General features: G+C 40.0%; 1 long non-coding RNA gene across 1 annotated transcript; it reads left to right on the top strand.

The window, feature by feature from the left end:
• Nucleotides 1-3,500: 3,500 nt before the first annotated feature.
• LOC124470628 lies at nucleotides 3,501-15,909 on the top strand. The gene is made up of 2 exons (XR_006956442.1): nucleotides 3,501-5,188; nucleotides 15,819-15,909. It is a non-coding gene; the product is annotated as an uncharacterized LOC124470628 (long non-coding RNA).
• The last annotated feature ends 5,029 nt before the right edge of the window (nucleotides 15,910-20,938 follow it).

Raw genomic sequence — 20,938 nt, 5'->3', positions numbered from 1 at the left:
TCGGAATTGGAGGCAGAGTTTTTTCATACGTAAATGCATAAATTCATATAACAAAATAAACTCATGCATATTGAAATAAAGTATCCACTTTATGTTGTCAGCCAGCATTTCATCTAACCAGCATTTAATCTAAAGAAAACCCTTTGACAGCAGCTGATTCAATGTTATGCCAGCAATCAGCACTAGTTAGTTTGTGTAGTGTACACAACCACAATTTTTGCTAATAACCTTCCAGCTATACTGCATTAAAGTATCCAAGTGTATGGTCTTTCTCTTAGTTAGCTAGCTAACATTTCATCCAAACAGAAAACCCTGCTCACCTGGCCGTATTGCCGTTTGAAATCTTTCGCAGAATCCACATGTATTTAATGAATTTGTTATGGAAAGCGATGCACTTTGTAGGACTATTTAATTTTCCCAAAACACTCATCAGAGCAATACACAGCATTTTAACTCCACACAGTGTTGCGCGAGTATTGTAGCTAATAACCTTCCAGGTTTACTGAAAAAAGTATCCACTTTCAATATGATATTTATTTTAGTTAGCGATCTAGCATTTCATCCATAAAGACAAGCCTGTGAGGTCAGTATTTCAAATGCTTAGTGAAGCTCAGATAAATGTTGAGTAGCCTATAGTGCGCCTCAACTCTATGTATAATGCCTGCCCAACATGACTGAAAGAGATCCATTTTGGTGAATTACTTTTTAGCGATCTCGAAGTGCTTATCCAAACATCAAACGCAGCACTGCACTCCTGTTCTGAAATAGACACCTGCAAAGTTAGAACTTTACAAGGATATCGAGATATCGAGAGGTATTACTCTCTACATTAGGTTAAGTGGGACAGGAATAAAGTGATGAGTTCATATAACCTTATAATAGCCCCTATTACGTTAGACCGTTTCCCAGGAGGTAGCACTAAAACTAGCTCTACACATTAACTACAACGTTACAGTGGGCTACATAGCTACACAACTAGTGCTAAGTTATCAATGAAATATATGAATTCAGCAAATTAATTTAAGAAGCTCATTTTAATTTAGTGTCATTTCCATATCATTATTCTGGTTTCTATAGCTAGGACCTATCGTTCCTAGAAGGAATTACGTTTACTAGCCTACTACTAGGCCAAAAAAAAACTTTAAATTAGCAGGTGTATAAGATTACGCTACCGACAAAATTGACCTGTAAATAAATACTGTCACACTGGTAGTTGTTGCAGTTGATTGCCAAACACTGCATTCTTTGAGTCGCGGTGGTGGATTTTCAAGTAATATTATTTTAAATGTCAGCAAGGGGTGCTGCAGCACTCTCAGCACCCCTAGATCCCGTGGCCATGGCTTACGGCAAAGCATCCCCACATTACGTTGGGATGCTTTTGCGATGGTTGTTGGATCAGCACGTAGCCTAAACAAAGCATATGCAGTGTTTATGTCAGCTTTCAATGTGAAAAAGAAGAGGAGATAGGCTTGGGGACCGGCGCAGAGAAATGCATGTCTAGTGTGAACAGCCTTGCGGCATCCGTAACTGATCGTGGCGCTTCCGGGCACTTCGCAGCCATTGTGTCCCAGGCGTAACAGTGCGTGTCCACAACAGCAGAGCGGGCGGCGCGGAATATCGGCTTCCAATTTATTTTTTATGAAACCGGGCGTTAACGCTTGCATAGTGCATTGTGGGAAGGCGAGCGGAGTGGAGCGTTGCGAGCTGAAATATTCTCAACTTTATGTAAATGAGGAGCGTTAAACGCTAGCGTTGGCCCATTGGATTGTTTTCTTGTAACGTAGCAACCGTTCGTCATGGTAAACATTTCTAGCTTTCACAGTTTCAAGATGGAGGAGAAACTAATCATATGTGGCTGCACACCCAGTCCCTATCTGACATGTGACAAGACTGTGCTACGCGCTGCCCGCTCTACACCGTTAAGACGATTACAATAGGAGTTATGCGGAGCGCTCAGCGTTCGAACCGGAAAACAGATGTAATCGTTTCCGCTTCTCACTTCTGTACACATCTGCAGCGCTAGGTGATCCAAATAACTTATATTGACAGGGAAGTTCAAGGATTTTATAAGTTGTATTACTCTCTACATTAGGTTAAGTGGGACAGGAATAAAGTGATGAGTTCATATAACCTTATAATAGCCCCTATTACGTTAGACCGTTTCCCAGGAGGTAGCACTAAAACTAGCTTTACACATTAACTACAACGTTACAGTAAGCTACATAGCTACACAACTAGTGCTAAGTTATCAATGAAATATATGAATTCAGCAAATTAATTTAAGAAGCTCATTTTAATTTAGTGTCATATCCATATCATTATTCTGGTTTCTATAGCTAGGACCTATCGTTCCTAGAAGGAATTACGTTTACTAGCCTACTACTATGCCCAAAAAAACGTTAAAGTTAGCAGGTGTATAAGATTACGCTACCGACAAAATTGACCTGTAAATAAATACTGTCACACTGGTAGTTGTTGCAGTTGATTGCCAAACACTGCATTCTTTGAGTCCACTTGGACTTCTACAGGTACAGTCTTCGTTTGACTGTTTTAATCGTCTGCGAACAAAAAAAAGGCTACTTCCCAGGGTACTCGGGGCTCTGGAAGTCCGTTGGCCATCCTGTGTACATGGGAAATTGTAATTAAGGGTAGCTCCTTTAAACACCGGCTATAGTAGGTGGCCTTTACTACGCTGTGTTTACCTCAAAAGCGGCCGGCCGGAAGTAGTTACATCTGTTTTGTAGAACCCGGAAGAATGTTGCGCATAACCCCTATTGTGGGAAACTTGTTGCCCTAAAATCATATTATAAAACCGCACACACACAGATTCCTGGTATATTAGATAGACTAGTGCACAGTGCCCGCGATGCAGTCGGTGATTAAGATTTCAGTGAAACGCAAAAATTCACATTACTTGAACAGTAGCTAGTGTATATAGTTCCCATGAGAAAATGTATGGCACACACAGATTCCTGGAATTATAGATAGTGCAGTGCCTGTGATGCAGAGGGTGATGACAGTTCTTCTCAGTGGTTTTGGTACCTAATATTTCTCAGATCACAAATGATCAAAAGTCTGTCATTTCTGAAGTACTTGGTCAACCTCCACATCATCTATTCTAGTCAAATTGCCAATGCTGTGGTAGCCTACATTCATGCAAATGATTATGTAGCCTTAATTTGTCTGCTGTTTCGTACGTTATAAATTGCTTGTGTTTATCAACATTTATTATGTTGGTTTTATGTTAAATGTAGGGCTGCAACAACGAATCGATTAAAATCGATTATTAAAAGCGTTGGCAACAAATTTCATTATCGATTCGTTGTGTCGCGCGATTATTACACCACTCAATAAGTTGCGGAAATGTTTGAGTATAAAAAAAAGTTTAGTTGAGCGCGGAGGTAGAGGAAAAACCATCGGTGAGACGTTGTTGAATAACGTTGTTCTGAAACACATGGCGGAGAAATCAGTACGGCCTAAGTCATCCAAGGTGTGGGAGCATTTCACACTAAATACGTCGAAAAGGTGTGTTAATTGACCATAGTGAAGTTAGCTTCATATTCGACATTCATCTCACATTCGGAAGACGTTACTTTGCAGCGTCGCGCTAGGGACCGGGTGAAAACTACCCATACCATTTTGAAAAATGGCTTTTATAATATTTTGGATTTGATATTCTGAAGATGTTTTGCACTCTGAATTTGCACTGTCAGTTATGTTTTTGAATAAAGGGTTGGAAATTAATGCTTTTTAGTTTTTTATCCGATTCATCGATTAATCGAAAAAAAGAATCAACAGATTAATCGATTACTAAAATAATCGTAAGTTGCAGCCCTAGTTAAATGGTCTTACCACCACAAACATCTAGACATTTAATTAATAACAGAAGTAATTACATGCACACTGGTTGAGCCAGTCATATTTGTAGGCCTAATTCACCATATAGCGCATGAAATGTACATTTGAAATGTGCAGGCAGTTTTGACATTTGACAAATTAATTAATGTAACAAAGTTCACTGATCTATACTATATCCACTTTTTATTATCGTTCTGTTACAGCAAATCCCTTTGAAAGCAGCCAATTCAATGTTACGCCAGCAGTCAGCACTGTGGCCATATTGGTTGTGAAAGTGAATTAGCTTCTAAATAACGAAACAGGATTTACTTGTTTCCCTTAGTACGAACTCCGGTGCGTTAAGAGCTTAGTCTCAAAGGCGAATGCCTTTGTTCATTGCATTAGTTTAGTAACTAAACTAAATTCACTGAAGTTATCATACAGCCTCCAATACCCTCTTAGTACACACGCTTGTGAAGAAATTACCTATTGTATCCTTAAAGTATGGTTTTTCAGATGTTCTAAACATGTAACTCGGAAATTCCTACCATGATGTAGTTTTGAAGAGAGATTTCCAAGTTGATCTTTTTTAGGATTAGTTTATGAATTTACATTTAGGAGCTCACTGTGGACAAAGCACAAACTTGAGTAATGTTGCTCTAGCTAAAGGAAAAAGATGTGTTGAAAAAAACTGAGGGATTCATGTTCCACACATTTTCGTCCAATTCAGGCACTTGGTAAACAACTTAAAACATCATGGTTGCCTGACGTTTTTGTCATTTTCATAAGTATTGTTTTTTTACATCTTTAACTCAGCAGATCTATTGAGTTTTTTTGACCATATCAATGTAATTAAATCAAATAAATGTGCCTCTCTTAAAATGCATAGCTAAAATACCATATTTTTTCCAGTCCCCTTAGCAACTGTCTCGGTACCAACAAGCCTATGTGACCAGTAGATTGGTAAAGCTAAAATATAGCATACTTGTTGCCAAGACTGTTGCCATGGAACTGATGTAACACTTTGGCCTTATATAGAGATGGTTGATATAACTGTCATCATCTTTATACACTTGCCTTCAGAAGATGTGACATTTCAAATGCATTAGATATTTGGAGTATTGGTATGTGAAGTGTTTGCAATTCCATAGATAGGTGACCAACAACTTTGTAAATTTGTGGACCATGTCATTAGTTATTATACTAGTAATTTTTAGGAAAACATATAGAGTCTATGGTTATCAGAACGGTTGCAAATTATTCACATTTTGTTATTTCATCTCATTTCGCAGATGGAGTGCACTGCCTTACATGTGCATTGATGCTGTTGAACACGGACCTTCATGGCCATGTAAGTTCTTTCTGCTTTGCCAAGCTTTCAACCTTTTTGTTTTCATCATGTTGACCTCTGTGCTACTACATTACACACATTTTCACATGTGGAGATATGTGGTATTTCCCAGTCAAAATAGTCACTTCTTGGCAGTAGCATCCCACACAATGACAAATAGAGGAACCTTTTTAATTTGTTGCTGCACTGTTGCTGAAAAGATAACGTGGTAAGGCTTTATTTGACCAACAAATCTTCCACAGGGTTTCATAGCAGCATGTTTATATGTAAAATGTTATGGATCTACATAAAAAGTCTTTTTTTCTTGCAAAGTAGAATAAAATGTAGAAAAACAACAACCTCTATGTATATTTTTTTAACAAACTGTTAAAAGCACAATAACAGAATACAGGATAGTGTAATCAGATGATAACTGACATTGCAACACAAGATTCCATTCCATACAGTCATATAAGTTACTTCTATTACTGCTATGGACAGGAGTTGTCTCTTTTCATCTAGAAAGCACTGTAATTGTAGTAATCCAGTGGTGTTTCTGGATGTTGCTAAATGGGTGTATAGAATCATTCTCATTTGGAGAAAATAAATCAATTGTATTTGCACAGCTCCTCTGTCCATATCACTGTATGACCCACCATCAATTGAATTGTGAGGCTCAGCATATACCCAATGGGTGGACCCTTTCATCATTCTAGAAGTACTTTTTAATGCATTGGGTGAAAACGAGTCAGTATATTGATTTGAAGGCCACTTGGTGTATTTATCTTCTCTGTGACAAATCCGCAGGTGTATGCTGGAGCTATAAACCAGTTATAGAGTGCACAGCTATTCTCTGTCCTTACTTTTAGTTTTCACCTCCAGTCAACATGCCTTAACAGAATGTTGGAAGCTGTGTGAATCACAGATTGGCATGAGTTCTGAGGTTACAGTGCCCCTTTTTATACCAAAATAATGTGCACAAGCCTTGTGCCCACAACCATGACCCATCATTGCCTATAACTTTTACACTTGAATAATATTTGTATATAGTGATATCATGTCAGTATTTTCAACTCTGTAGATCAAAACTTAGCTCTGTCGCTTGTAGTAATCTTGTGCCAGTCTGAACATTTGTCTGCACTGTCAACATACAAACTCGGCTTGTGTTGGCAGGAACTGTAAGTCATTGGAACAAACACCGTCTGCTCATTATTTTAGTATTCACTGGAGCCGCTTGGCCCATCTTTTGTCCCTTTATAATATGAATAGCCTGTTAAAGTGACCTATAACCATTTTGTACCTAAAAGGTACAGAATGACGACACGCAGCTGTACCTGTCGTTCCCCCCGACTGATCCGGGGATCTCAGCTAGGATTGAGGCCTGCCTCACAGACATCTCCACCTGGATGACAGAGCACCACCTCCAGCTGAACCTCGCCAAAACAGAACTTCTCATCATCCCGGCCAAACCCTCCATCTCCTACGATCTCTCAATCACCCTGGGATCTGCGACGGTGACCCCTTCATCCTCTGCCAGGAACCTTGGGGTTACCATGGGTGACGAGCTCTCCCTCACAGCCCACATTGCTGCAGTCTCCCGGTCGTGTAGATTCACCCTCTACAACATCCGGAAGATCAGGAGATACCTGTCTGAGCACCCATCTGCTAGTCCAAACACTTGTCCTCTCCAAGTTGGACTACTGCAACTTGCTGCTCGCCAGTCTCCAAGCATGCCCAACCCGCCCCCTTCAGAGGATTCAGAACGCAGCGGCCCGCCTGGTCTACAATTTACATTTTGTCATTTAGCAGACGCTCTAATCCAGAGCGATTTAGAATAAGTACAGGGGACTTTCCCCCAAGGCAAGTAGGGTGAAGTGCCTTGCCCAAGGACACAACGTCATTTTGCACGGCCGGGAATCGATACGGCAACCTTTTGTTTACTAGCCCGATTCCCTAACCGCTCAGCCACTTGACTCCCCAGTATACAATATACTCAGACGCTGCCATGTTACCCCACTCCTCATCTCCCTCCACTGGCTACCCATCACGGCCCGCATCAGATTCAAGACCCTGGTACTGACCTTCCGAGCGGTGAATGGGACTGCACCCGACTACATCAAGTCTCTCCTGCACCCTTACACCCCCACCCGCCATCGACGATCTTCTTCAGACAACCGCCTGGTGGTCCCACTGCTCAAGACCGCCCGGTCCCAACACAAGCTCTTCTCCTGTCTGGCCACCCAGTGGTGGAATCAACTTCCCAACTCCATCAGAGACACTGACTGTCTCCCCACCTTCAAGACGCACTTGTTCCGGGAGTACAACGGTACTTAGGAATGGTTTACTGGTCCCAATGTTAGTTTCCTCAAGGATCACAATGACTCTTGTTTAGAGACTTGTTGCTCTTGTCTGTTAGTGGTAACTGATTTAAATTGTTGTACTCGCTGTGAAATATACTGTAAATATATTTTTTACTGTTGCTTGCTTTTCTACACTTGGTACACTTGCACTTATATCAATTCATGTTGTTTAATTGTAACTGGCTTAAATACATGCTCTTATGGTTCTTCCCTTTGTAATTGGGAACTTATATTTTATTTCATGGCAATTTATATTTAATTTTATTGTACATTTTATTTAATTCTAATTCCACTTTGTTCTGCTAGTTTATGTACCCTTAGTATAGATAGTCCTCATATTTTAATTTTACGTTCCTATATGTTTATTGTATGCACCTTCCTGCCAGTAGTAAAGTAAATTCCTGCAAGTAAATTCCTTGTCTGTGCAAACTTTCATGGCGAATAAATCCCTTTCTGATTCTGATTCTTTGGCACTTATTTTGGTTGTTTACAATATGTGCTTCATGTTTTGGCTACCCGCAATGTTTTAGGGCCTATCTTGTTGTTATTATCAATGACCAATGCACTGTGTAAAGCTCTCTCTTGGAAGTCGCTTTGGATAAAAGCGTCTGCTAAATGAATAAATGTAAAAGACAAAACCCCATTTTGTTGTTGACACCAATTTAACATTGAGAGTGCTTATATAGGCCTATATGTAGTGGCAAAAGTATTTCAGCATTTTGAGAGCAGTCTACGCTTACTTTTTTCCAAAGGAGTACATGCGCTCTTAAATTAACACTCGGAGCACACAAATCTTAATTTTTATGCACAGTAAACATTTTTACTGAGCTTTACAAACTATTTATGACATCATTTTTATACTGTATGTGAGTGTGTGCGTGTAGCCTACTCACATTGTGTCCTAACTGGATGCGACGCCACTAAAAGCAGTTTGATTGGCTTGTTTTCTGTTGGAATGTCCTAACTTGACGTGAGCGGCGCGACGCAGCCCTGTTTTTATTTATTTTTGGTTGCTCGCGTTGAAAGCTCTGTAGCACATTTGACGTGAAAAATATACTATGTTTTCAACCACATTTTCCAAGTTAAGAACAGCACTGGAACTCAGCAAAGTTTGATGCAAAGTGTTTTATTGGTCCTCAAGGTGACAAAGATTCCCAAAAGAACGTGAGCAAGATCCCGGGATCAGACTGACATTTTCTCCCGACATTTCACTTATATATTTTCTCCCTATTATTTTGTGATATTTTGCTATTGGTATGATACTTGTTGGTCACAGATGCATTATTCATTCTTACCCAGTCCCTTGTCCTAGAGGATTCAGATTACAGTTGCTTTTTTACATAGACAATTCTCCCAGGTCGGACTGGTAGTACTGACCATGAACCGTGCAGCTGCAGATACTGATATAAGGCCATAAATGTGCCACTCGATTTATAGCTTGGCCCTTTTGCCTGTGAAGGAAGTAGCATAACTACAACTAGTCTTCCGCACTCCTCAGCCCCTAATATCCAGATCTTTACACTTTAGGCTTAATATCTTCTACCATTTAGTGGTAATAATAATCAGTCAACATATGGTTTTGCATATGGTTTCCAGTAATTAAGTACAGTACTAAAAGAGGCGATTAAGAGTTTCATTTTCAATCATATAAATCCATAATCAAAAGCCAAAACCTGTAATTTAGTGTTCGCGTTAAGACAACACATTTAGCTGTCTTAAGACAGAAATTGCCTTCTTAACATGGCAATCGATCTTAAATTTAAATATTTATTTAAATATTAATATGATATTGTATAGCTGAAATTTTTTCTCAATAAGTAACCAGTAGCTTACAAAATACAGTTGTTAATAATGTCACTACCAATTCATATTTAACCTTAATTATTACAAAATAGGTTGAATGGGGAATTGTTTTTTCTCTTGCAATGATCATTATCTGGTTTCCCCTCAGAAACGATTGAAGTGTTAGCACCCAATAGGGGTTATGCGCAACATTCTTCCGGGTTCTACAAAACAGATGTAACTACTTCCGGCCGGCCGCTTTTGAGGTAAACACAGCGTAGTAAAGGCCACCTACTATAGCCGGTGTTTAAAGGAGCTACCCTTAATTACAATTTCCCATGTACACAGGATTGCCAAACGGACTTCCAGAGCCCCGAGTACCCTGGGAAGTAGCCTTTTTTTTGCTCGCAGACGATTAAAACAGTCAAACGAAGACTGTACCTGTAGAAGTCCAAGTGGACTCAAAGAATGCAGTGTTTGGCAATCAACTGCAACAACTACCAGTGTGACAGTATTTATTTAAAGGTCAATTTTGTCGGTAGCGTAATCTTATACACCTGCTAACTTTAACGTTTTTTTGGGCCTAGTAGTAGGCTAGTAAACGTAATTCCTTCTAGGAACGATAGGTCCTAGCTATAGAAACCAGAATAATGATATGGATATGACACTAAATTAAAATGAGCTTCTTAAATTAATTTGCTGAATTCATATATTTCATTGATAACTTAGCACTAGTTGTGTAGCTATGTAGCTTACTGTAACGTTGTAGTTAATGTGTAGAGCCAGTTTTAGTGCTACCTCCTGGGAAACGATGTAACGTAATAGGGGCTATTATAAGGTTATATGAACTCATCACTTTATTCCTGTCCCACTTAACCTAATGTAGAGAGTAATACAACTTATAAAATCCTTGAACTTCCCTGTCAATATAAGTTATTTGGATCACCTAGCGCTGCAGATGTGTACAGAAGTGAGAAGCGGAAACGATTACATCTGTTTTCCGGTTCGAACGCTGAGCGCTCCGCATAACTCCTATTGTAATCGTCTTAACGGTGTAGAGCGGGCAGCGCGTAGCACAGTCTTGTCACATGTCAGATAGGGACTGGGTGTGCAGCCACATATGATTAGTTTCTCCTCCATCTTGAAACTGTGAAAGCTAGAAATGTTTACCATGACGAACGGTTGCTACGTTACAAGAAAACAATCCAATGGGCCAACGCTAGCGTTTAACGCTCCTCATTTACATAAAGTTGAGAATATTTCAGCTCGCAACGCTCCACTCCGCTCGCCTTCCCACAATGCACTATGCAAGCGTTAACGCCCGGTTTCATAAAAAATAAATTGGAAGCCGATCTTCCGCGCCGCCCGCTCTGCTGTTGTGGACACGCACTGTTACGCCTGGGACACAATGGCTGCGAAGTGCCCGGAAGCGCCACGATCAGTTACGGATGCCGCAAGGCTGTTCACACTAGACATGCATTTCTCTGCGCCGGTCCCCAAGCCTATCTCTTCTCTTCTTTTTCACATTGAAAGCTGACATAAACACTGCATATGCTTTGTTTAGGCTACGTGCTGATCCAACAACCATCGCAAAAGCATCCCAACGTAATGTGGGGATGCTTTGCCGTAAGCCATGGCCACGGGATCTAGGGGTGCTGAGAGTGCTGCAGCACCCCTTGCTGACATTTAAAATAATATTACTTGAAAATCCACCACCGCGGCACCGCCCCACAACATTAAGCCCCCCAGCACCCCCCTGATAAAATGTTCCCACGGCTATGCCGTAGGGCGTAGGCTATAGTCTTTGTAAAATAGGCTACTTGCTGTGGTTCATACAACTCTATTGGAGGCCTACACTATTCAACTTTGATAATTAACTCAGTCGTCATGTCTCCGCTGGTTTGTGATTTAAGGTTTTGCTGTCTCTTCTGCTTGAGTGTATGCCAGCTTGTCTATCACGCTCTTAAACACACTATTTAGAAACAACTGACAAATATGTTGACTTAACAGTCAAGGCAATCATCAATCAGGATTTTTTTTCGGGGTAAACACATGGTTGGCCGTTCGTTAGCAGCATAGTGAAGTTGGGTGTTAAGTCATAGGCTATAGCCTACAACTAACATAGTAAAATCTTAATAACATGTCTGTTTATCCAGATATATCATATCATATGGTGTATGTTATCATTCTGCAGCCAAATTCACAAGTGTCTTGCGGAAAAATTAGACCAGCTGCCGTAACAATCGCTGCAGAGCGCGAGCCGATCGCTGCAGAGCGCGAGCCGATCGCTGCAGAGCGCGAGCCGATCGCTGTAGAGCGCGAGCCGATCGCTGCTGAGCGCGAGCTGATCGCGAGCCGATCGCTGCACTTCGTAGCATGTGTGGCCGGTCCAATTTGAAAACATGGGCGCCTAAAGGAAAAAGGCTACGCTTCCAGGCGCTTCGCAGCTAATCACGGCGCTTCGCAGTCATTGTGTCCCAGGCGTTATGGCGGTAGTTAGTGTGTAGTTCGTATAACGTCATGGTAAAGTGTGCAGACTTGGGTTTACCTACTCGCAATATTGATCAAAATACAACTTTTACACATAGATGTATCTTAATGTTATCTACTATTCACACTAGTTCTGGCTCTTTTTTGCTGTGTTTTATTCAGAGTGAAAGATTAAATGTTACAGTAAGAGATTGGACGCAAACGCCACTAATAGTGTGCAACTCAGTCTCACAATATCAATGGAACACAACTTTTACACATATGATGCAAGAAATCCTATACGTTAGCTAGATGTAGATGTTTTTTGGGGTATTTTATTCAGGGTGAAAGATTAAATGTTACAGTATGCCACCGGGAACTCAGGGTAACCAGTCGTGTACCGCCGATGGGGCTAGCTAGCTCAGTTACTTTTTTTTACGAGACTGAATTAAAAAGTACAAAAACCCAACCAGGAGCACCAACAACATTGGCGAACCTGCGCCATGCCTCTTTTTTTTTTTTACATATCTGTACGAATACAGAGACGTATCAAACAGGGCAGACGATCAGTTTGTCCTGCATCTTGACACTGTGAAAGCTAGAAATGTTTACCATGACCAACGGTTGCTACCTTATAAGAAACACATAAACAAGACGATTACCATCGCTCGCGAAAATCGCTCCTCATTTACATAAAGTTGAGAAAATCTCAACTCGAATCACTTGGATCGTGTCGCTACCCTCAATGCACCATGCAAGCGATTTTCCTGGCTCCACTGAAAATGAATGGAAAGCATTGCGTTGCTCGCATCGCGTCACTGTAGTGGACTTGCACTATTTGACATTCAAAATGGCCATGTTAAGATAGCAATTTCTGTCTCTCTTAAGACTCCAAATGTGTCATCTTAACACAAATTCTAAATTACAACAGGGTTTCTGCAGGTTTCAGTAAGTCAAATTTAAGACATTGTGTTAAGACATTACGACGCATTACCAAAATTCAAATCAAATAAATTCAGAAAAAAACGTTTTATTTAAATGAATTCAGTCATTGAAAAGGCATTAATTAAGTTAATCACATTAGTAACCTTCCACACCCAACAACGTTCCAAATCCCCAAAACCTTACCCCCAAAATGAAAATAGGGTAAAACAAACTTGCCCTCAAATAGAGAGACAAAGTGTGTGAGTGAGTGTGTGACTCCATGATAAGATGGATTTTCTGGATAAGGCAGGCCGGAAGGAGTCACAACAAAGGAAAGGAGTTTGACTTTGGTTTATTCGTCAAGCGCCCGGATCAAACATTCAGTTCAAGACAAACTGATAGCATGAGTGAAAACGTTGTCTTTCAGCCATGGTTAAATACATGAGTTGGACATTACAGATATAGAATGCACAGAATTACTTCCTTAACGGGTCTTCAGTGGTCAGTGCACTGATACACTAGAACGTTCAGCAGGTGAAGTGGTCGTTACTTACATTAGTCCTAGTTTGTACATGTTTTGCCTTACTGTCTCCTAACTGTCTGGGCTGTGTGCTATATTCTTCTCAGAGAGGGCCTCGCTGCAGGACCTCTTGACCTTGCAGAGATTCAGGCTGCACCTGTACACAGAAAATCTGCCTTACACTCCAGCACCTTCACACCCAATTGAATATTTTTGTGGCAAAGTTTGCAGCGAGCCTCGTACCTGGAGCTGGGTACCGCTTGTAAACCAACAGTGAAAATCGCTGTGATCTAGCCATGTCTCGTTAGGGTTAGAGTTATTTTTATTTTCCAAACGTAGCCGAACTTTAACAAACTCTGAGAAGACGCAGACGTACTTCGCGGGCAGGTATTGCTTTTATCACAGGATTTGTAGTTTTATCACCATATAGGTACCAACACCCAGATCCCACAGAAAGAACTACAACTCACCGAACCAACATTCTGAGGGCAGCGTTCTGCTGGTTTTGTAGCAACAACTCTAGAGCTCTGTAGGCTACGACTTAATAATTTGCTACTTTTTATTACCTCTCTGCGGCCAGCGTTTCTGGGAAAGAGTGAGAGTAAAACTTTTTTTAGACCTGACTAGATTAAATTTAAGACCTCGGATGAAAATCTAGCCATTTTTTAGATTTTAAAGGCCTTACATTTTTTGTTCAGAAATTAAGACTTTTTATTACTTTTTAACACTCCACGGAAACCCTGTACAACTTTTGTATCGTTGAACCTACGACCAACTACGACACATTTTTGGGGATTAATTTGAGCGCAAAATAATGTAATTTTTTTGCTTTATGTCACATAAACATTACATTGGACTCATATTGTTATTCTTAATTCAAAATGTAAGTTTGTTACATGTCTGGTTTGTTTACTATGCAATTCAGTGGGGAAGTGAGCCTCATAATGTCTCAAACCTAGCCAACTTTGCAATGGTTAGCTAGTTAGCTCTGACTAAAACACTAGCTACAGTTTACACTTCCCTACAGTTTGGCATTTAACGTTAACTATTGTCATATCAACAGATAGCCCACTCTGTTTCATAAATTGAATTATATATGTTGTGAATTACAGTGACCACGAGTAGACTGTGCTCACCGAAAATGAGAACCCAAAGTTTTAACCTAACAGATTTGGGGCTCAAGTCCCAGAAGCCATCCACTTGCTCTGCCCATGGCCTATATTGATACTTTTTTCCAGTGTTGTTCACCTTTCTCTCTCTAACTGGACTGCGTTATCACAGAAAACTCCACTGTGATGGGGCATGTAACCTGTGAAAGGTGGGGCTAGTAGTTTTTAAACGGGGGGTAAATAGATTAAGGTATTTTGTCATCTTCATGAGCCCAACGGTGGTTGCACGGTGTGCAAACCACACCCCCTAATATGAGTACATCCCCCAAATGAAAACACTCCCCCCAAATACGAGTCAACTCCCCCCAAATAGGATGACTCGCTCACCTCCCCCCAATACAAAGACACGCTCCCCCAAATGGGAAACAACATTACATTAACTCAAACACATTACGTTAACTCAAAACAGAAAGGGTTGGTACTACAATTCGTCGCTGAATGGATGCAGTAACTAACAAGAAATAAGAAATTGATCGACAGAAGTACAAAATGCAATAGCCTGACAGAGTTACGTGCACCAGGACATTTGTTTGGCTATCGAAGCATGTAGCAAATAGTAGGCTACTTATGCAAAAGTATAAATTGCATGTTGAACGTAAAAATCGATAGCCAAACAACCTGGTCCACGTAACTCTATCATTATCATGAAGTTGATCTTTTTTGGTTGGAAGAAAAGAAGAAACATCTTAACAATTCAGAGTCATGACTTGCACCACTCTTTATTTTAATCAGGGACATTCCTATGAAATAATCTTAGATATGCTGTTAATGTTTGTGGAAATTGTCACTTATAACATGCATTGAAAGGACAAGTTTTAATGAGAACTGACCTTACTTGAAAGGAGTCACAGTAAATGCGTGGTTTGTTTGTGTGTCATTGTGTGTATTGATTGATAACACAACAACCTTTTTACATTGAAGCTCATCAATGTAAAAGTGGAATCATGTCTAGGGTTTATCAAGATAAAAGAAGTGTTGTTTGTTGTCAAGTTTTGTTAATTTTAACTAACAAGTTATCATGGGTTTTTGTTTACCTTACAATACATAAGCCTTCCCCTACTGCACCATGCAAGTGCAACAGAGCAAAATATATATTAACTTTCACATAATTGTCTCTTTAATTCCTTAAGATGTCATAGCGTCCTCAAGTGTTCTGGGCTTGCTGCTTATACAATAATGTGTTACCTGTAAATCGTTTTCAGATTCATAAGGATGTCATTTATACTGAAGTTGTGATTTACTGTAGTCATGAAGTTGTGTTATACTGTAGTCATGAAAAAAATGACTGCTACATTTGTATGAAACCTTGCTAATTTCTGTGCCACCCCTGTCAATAGGACCAGATGTGTGTAATTGTTTATGTATCTAACTAGGGTCTCATTGTCTTTAATCATGGCCAAGTGATACATATTTTCAATACTTTGCAGAATATTGGGAAGAAGATGACGTGCCCGGAATTCATCAGTAATCTTGAAGGCCTAAATGCAGGACAACATTTCCCTAGAGAGGTTCTTAAGGTGAGTCTTGTTTCCTTAGCTCATAACATCGTCTGACAATGGTTGTTATATGGTGATTGAGGGTCATGTCTTGACATTTTTAGTAAGATCAGCAGGGCACTTTGCATGAGAAAGAAGAGACCTCTTTTGGACCTGCTAACACAAGTCTCCAAATATTAATCTGATCTGCTAAACCATTGAAGAGAACTTGTCTTTGTCCATATGGTGTCCATATTTGTACACCTGACATTCTGTGTGACTTCTAACTGTAGGCCTAACGACCACAAAAGCATGACATACATATTAATCTAAATGCAGAGGTCAATGGTAATTGATGACAGGATTCGCAGTGTAAAGAATCTAGATTTTTTCTAAATATTGATTACTAGGCTTGGCAAAGTCATCAAAATGTACAAAATTCCAAATGTTGTGAAATTTTGAAATGTTACATTTTTGTATATATTCCTGGCATCATACGCACAGAGTAACACCTGTTTGGAGAATAGGTTTATAGTAGGGCTGGGCGATAAATCAATAAAAATAACTATCGAAGTAATGACTTCCCTCGATAAAGATATCGTAACATTAATTCATTTTCAATAATATCGATAATGTCGATAGAGAATAATTAGGAACAGCAGTCCATTTAAGTTCTGTGATGCAGCAGGAAGTTGCGGAGAAATGGTAGCCTACGCTCACTAAAATATACTGAGCACGTCGAGTGGAGTAGCTAATGTTAACCGCGGAAAATTAGTCTTATTACCGAAAACAGTGGCAGCGATAGCCATGGCGAGGGAGCAACTTCCAATGAAGAAATTGTTGATAAAAAGGGTTAGGCCGAATCCAAATACTCCCCCTTACCCCTTCCCCTTACCCCTTCCCCTTAACTTACCCCTTCCCCTTGGCCCTCGAAAGTAAGGGGTAAGGGCTACATAGCCCAAGGAAATGGGACGCCACTTGGTTACAGGTACGTCATCTAGCACGTATCGATATCTCCAAAGCAAGTAGCGTTATGCACTGATATTAAACGAAATTCCCTGCTAATGGAGTTTACTTAGAACTGTAGACATGCTAGTCAAAGAAATGTGGGACTGTTGTGCAATTCAGAACTGTAACATTAACATACCAAACTAGCGATTTTTTGAAACTTTTCAATTAGGAAAATGGTTGCAAATATATATGTTCATGACTGTATATAACACAAAACAAGACTGTCATAATTTTTTATCAATGAATTAAGCCGATAATATAACATTTATCGGACTCTCTGGATGATTTGGTCGCCATTGTTGCCGGTCGCGCAGTTTTCACATAGCCCTAGGTTTCAAGTAAGCTCCCGATCTTTTTTGGTTTTAAGGGGTGTATACCCCTTAGTCTTAGCCCTTCCCCTAGCTCCAAAAGAGGATTGGGACACCACTAGCTCTCACGGGAACGCGCAAAACTAAGGGGAAGGGGTAAGGGGAAGGGGTAAGGGGGAGTATTAGGATTCGGCCTTAGTCTTGTTCAGTTATTTGGAAGTTGTTTGCCTTTTTGAAATACGACAAAGAGCAGAGCAATGTTCGGTGCAAATTGGTGTAGTAAACAAACAGGTGGTTAAGTCTGGTAATACGACAAACTGCAAATGTGGACTTCTTGTTGACCTCGACCTACGGTCTCGGTTAACAAACGTTTAAACAAGTCTCTGCTTACAAAGGTGTTGGTAGATCTGTCGAAGTCCATATTCATTTTTTTATATAACATAACAACACGTAGGAAAATCCCAAATCAAACAGGACGAATCTGGTGCAGACGCCATGTTGTCATCTCCAAGGCAACCGCTTGCTAGGTCCGTAAATCGTTTGCGGACTCTGGAGAGGTCTGCAAACGGTTTTGCGGATTTCTTGTAACGTCTCTTGACATATAAGAACAGCGTTTTGGTCCAATTATAATACTAATATATGTGAAACCATTTTTACCACCTGAAGCAAAATCACTCGTTGGAACATGCAGAAAGTGAGAGTTTGCGCCGAGGTATTGATAAGTAGGCTATTGATAAAAAGCAAGGTTTTAAAAAGTTTATCCCAGGTACGTGCTCCCTGGCCGCAAACATTTCTCTCACACTGTTCTGCCTAAACCTTATGCCGAGTGTAGGGAAAAATGTGGGGAGGAGACTTATTTAGCTACTACAGATCTGTGGTATATCGTTTAATTATCGTTATCTAATGTAAATATAAATATCTATATCGATAATTTTTTACCCATATCGCCCAGCCCTAGTTTATAGTCATGGAAATGTCATAAAAATCCATTGGTCAAAAGGGTGGGTAATCCCTAGATTACTACTTAAAGGCAGGGTAGGCAATGATAAACACTTTTAGTCATATTTGCTGAAATAAACTTCACATCCTGAAAGCAGCAGTGGCGGTTCTAGACAAATTTTACGGGGGGGGCCAAGGGGGGCCAGTGTTTAATCAGGGGGGCACATTAAAAACAAACAAATGATATTTAAACATTAAATACTTTGATTTTGCTTTACATTAAAATCATACAAACGGCTCTGGCTCTCCCTCTTCCTGCTCTTCAGCTCTCTCAATACCTTGATATGTTTCTCTAACTTTTGTATTTACTCGGGCAAAAAAGGCTGCAATGTCCCTTTTCATTTCATAATGACTACTAGAAGAAGAAAAACTGTTTTTTGTTGTTTTACTTTTTTTTTCAGTCAGCTCAGGGGGGCCAGGGACATTTTTACAGGGGCCCTGACCCCTGTAGGCCCCCGTGTAGAACCGCCCCTGGATAGCAGCCAATACATCTTAAGGCTTGACAGTAAAATGTAATCAATCCGATATCTGTAGGCATGGCAGGACTGTAATAAACATGACCAATTATTAAGGTTGGACCGGCACTAATGATTGGACAGCATTCGGACCGAATGCAATGATTGGACAGGCTACTTGTCTGTCTGTACCTACCGCCTCCAGTAGTCAGGCATGCGTCCATGTGTTTTGAAAGAGTGGCTTTGAAGGGTGGGATATTTTTTTCCTTTTAAACTCAAGCTAAAATTGCTGTGTTTGCAAAACTTGTCTATCCTGCTTTTAAGTGGCTAGGAAAATATGTTCTAAAAGGAATTACATAAACCCCTCAAATATTATTTAAGGAAAAACTGTACAGAATGCCAATAAAAGTGGTGTCATTCCTCTCTTCAGGGATATGTAGCTCAGTAAACCTGGTCATCTGTTAAAAAAACGGTACGATACCAGAATTTCTGAAGTTACGGTAGTTCTGAGTGCCGGGTCTACCCGGTACCCATGCAGAGTCGGACGCTGACAAGCAGTGTTGCCAAAATATCTCAATAGAAGTCTCTAGTGGCTCTCTGAAAAGTCACTAGATTTGTCGCTAGATGAGACTTTTTGTCATTAGGGAAGGCAAAAAAAGTTGCTAAATTTGGCGACAAAGTCGTTAAATTGGCAACACTGGACAAGCAACTAATGCTGCAGGGGCTCCACTAAAAACTGTCAACAAGAAAAGTGGAAGAGCCACGTACATGAAAATACTTTGGGTGTGAGGCAGATGACAATGAGAACATCACTGTTCATGTCCTTTATCAAATCAAATCAAATGTATTTGTATAGCCCTTTTTACATGCAAGCATGTCACAGAGGGTTTCACATACACCCATAGAACTGCCCCTCAACCAACCTAAACCCTCAAGGAAGACAAGGAAAAACTCCCAGAAAAACTCCCAAAAGTAGAAAAAGTGGAAGAAACCTTGGGAGGAGCAATTCAGAGAGGGATCCCCTCCTCCAGAGACGGTTGGTGGGAGAGAGGAGCAGAATACAGGCTAAACATAGTCATGCAGTGTCAATGGGTTTTGAAACACCAAAATCCATTGTTGAACTTTATAAGTGTTTATGGTTTGCAGCTTACTGCAAATGCAATACCTAATACTGGGGCATACGAAAGGAGAGGGCACAACAGGGTTAACACATTTTTACAGAGGCTTTTAGATTATAGATATAAATAGATAGATTTAAATTTGTGTTTTGGAGTTTGGGATGTATATTTAAGTTTTATGCGTGTAGCGTGACCAAAATCTAAAGACCCATGAAGGGTGTTGAATCAAGTCTTTCTACTTCATACATTGATCAAACATGCATAAATGATGTTCAAGTCAAGATTCATATTTTTGAGCACTACAAATTATCTCTAGGTCTTCTGAGTTAATGTCAACACTCAGCGGTGTTTCCCTCAGAATGTGATTATATTTTTGTCGGTAGGTGGGGTCAGAGCCAGACATTAGAAAAAAATTAGGTGCTCAGCCCAAACCTATGTCTTACTATCAGTTCGATGTGAGTATAGATAGGGACTTTTTTCATGCTTTAATTTGAGGGCAAAATAGTTTTTTGAGCTTTACGAAATATAAACATTGTTGAAGTCATATTGTTATATTTGCTGAATGCATTTAACTATGAATATTATTATATTTAACTTGAATGTATCAGTTTTGGACACATTTGTGCCAACCCTATAATAGGCATACTTACCTCTCATCTTTCCTAGCAACGCTAGCGTGGCAGCGCCAAACACAAAGCAGGGCCCGTCTAAAGGCTGTTTATCAATCCTAAGAACACGAGGTTGAGATGCGTGTTTTCTTGGCTATTGCGAATTACCCTGGACTCGCAGCAGTATGACAACACTGGCATTATCAGCGCCAAATTTGATAAACTTTTGCTGTATAGTGCTTGTGCATTACATTTGTGTTAAATATAGGCTCATACTTAATAAAGTTCAAAACAAACTCAAAATCTTTGTCATTTCACCCATTTGATAGGATTATGATCAAGTGCAGCAACTAGTTTCTGCACTGCGATGATAGCTAGGTTATCAAAAAGTCAGAGAAAAATAACAAATTAGCCATTTCATCAATAAAATAAGCACATTTTTAGCAACCACACTGCCCATTTTAATTCAGATACTGATTTTCACGTACCGTTTAGCTGAAATATGAATTGTAAAAACGTACAGCAATGGCGGTCAAAGGATTTTGTTTGTCTTGTTGGTCTCGGTAACTCCGC

This window comes from Hypomesus transpacificus, chromosome 9, assembly GCF_021917145.1.
Source record: "Hypomesus transpacificus isolate Combined female chromosome 9, fHypTra1, whole genome shotgun sequence".
NCBI lineage: Eukaryota > Metazoa > Chordata > Actinopteri > Osmeriformes > Osmeridae > Hypomesus > Hypomesus transpacificus.
This window is presented reverse-complemented; position numbering and strand designations above follow the sequence as displayed.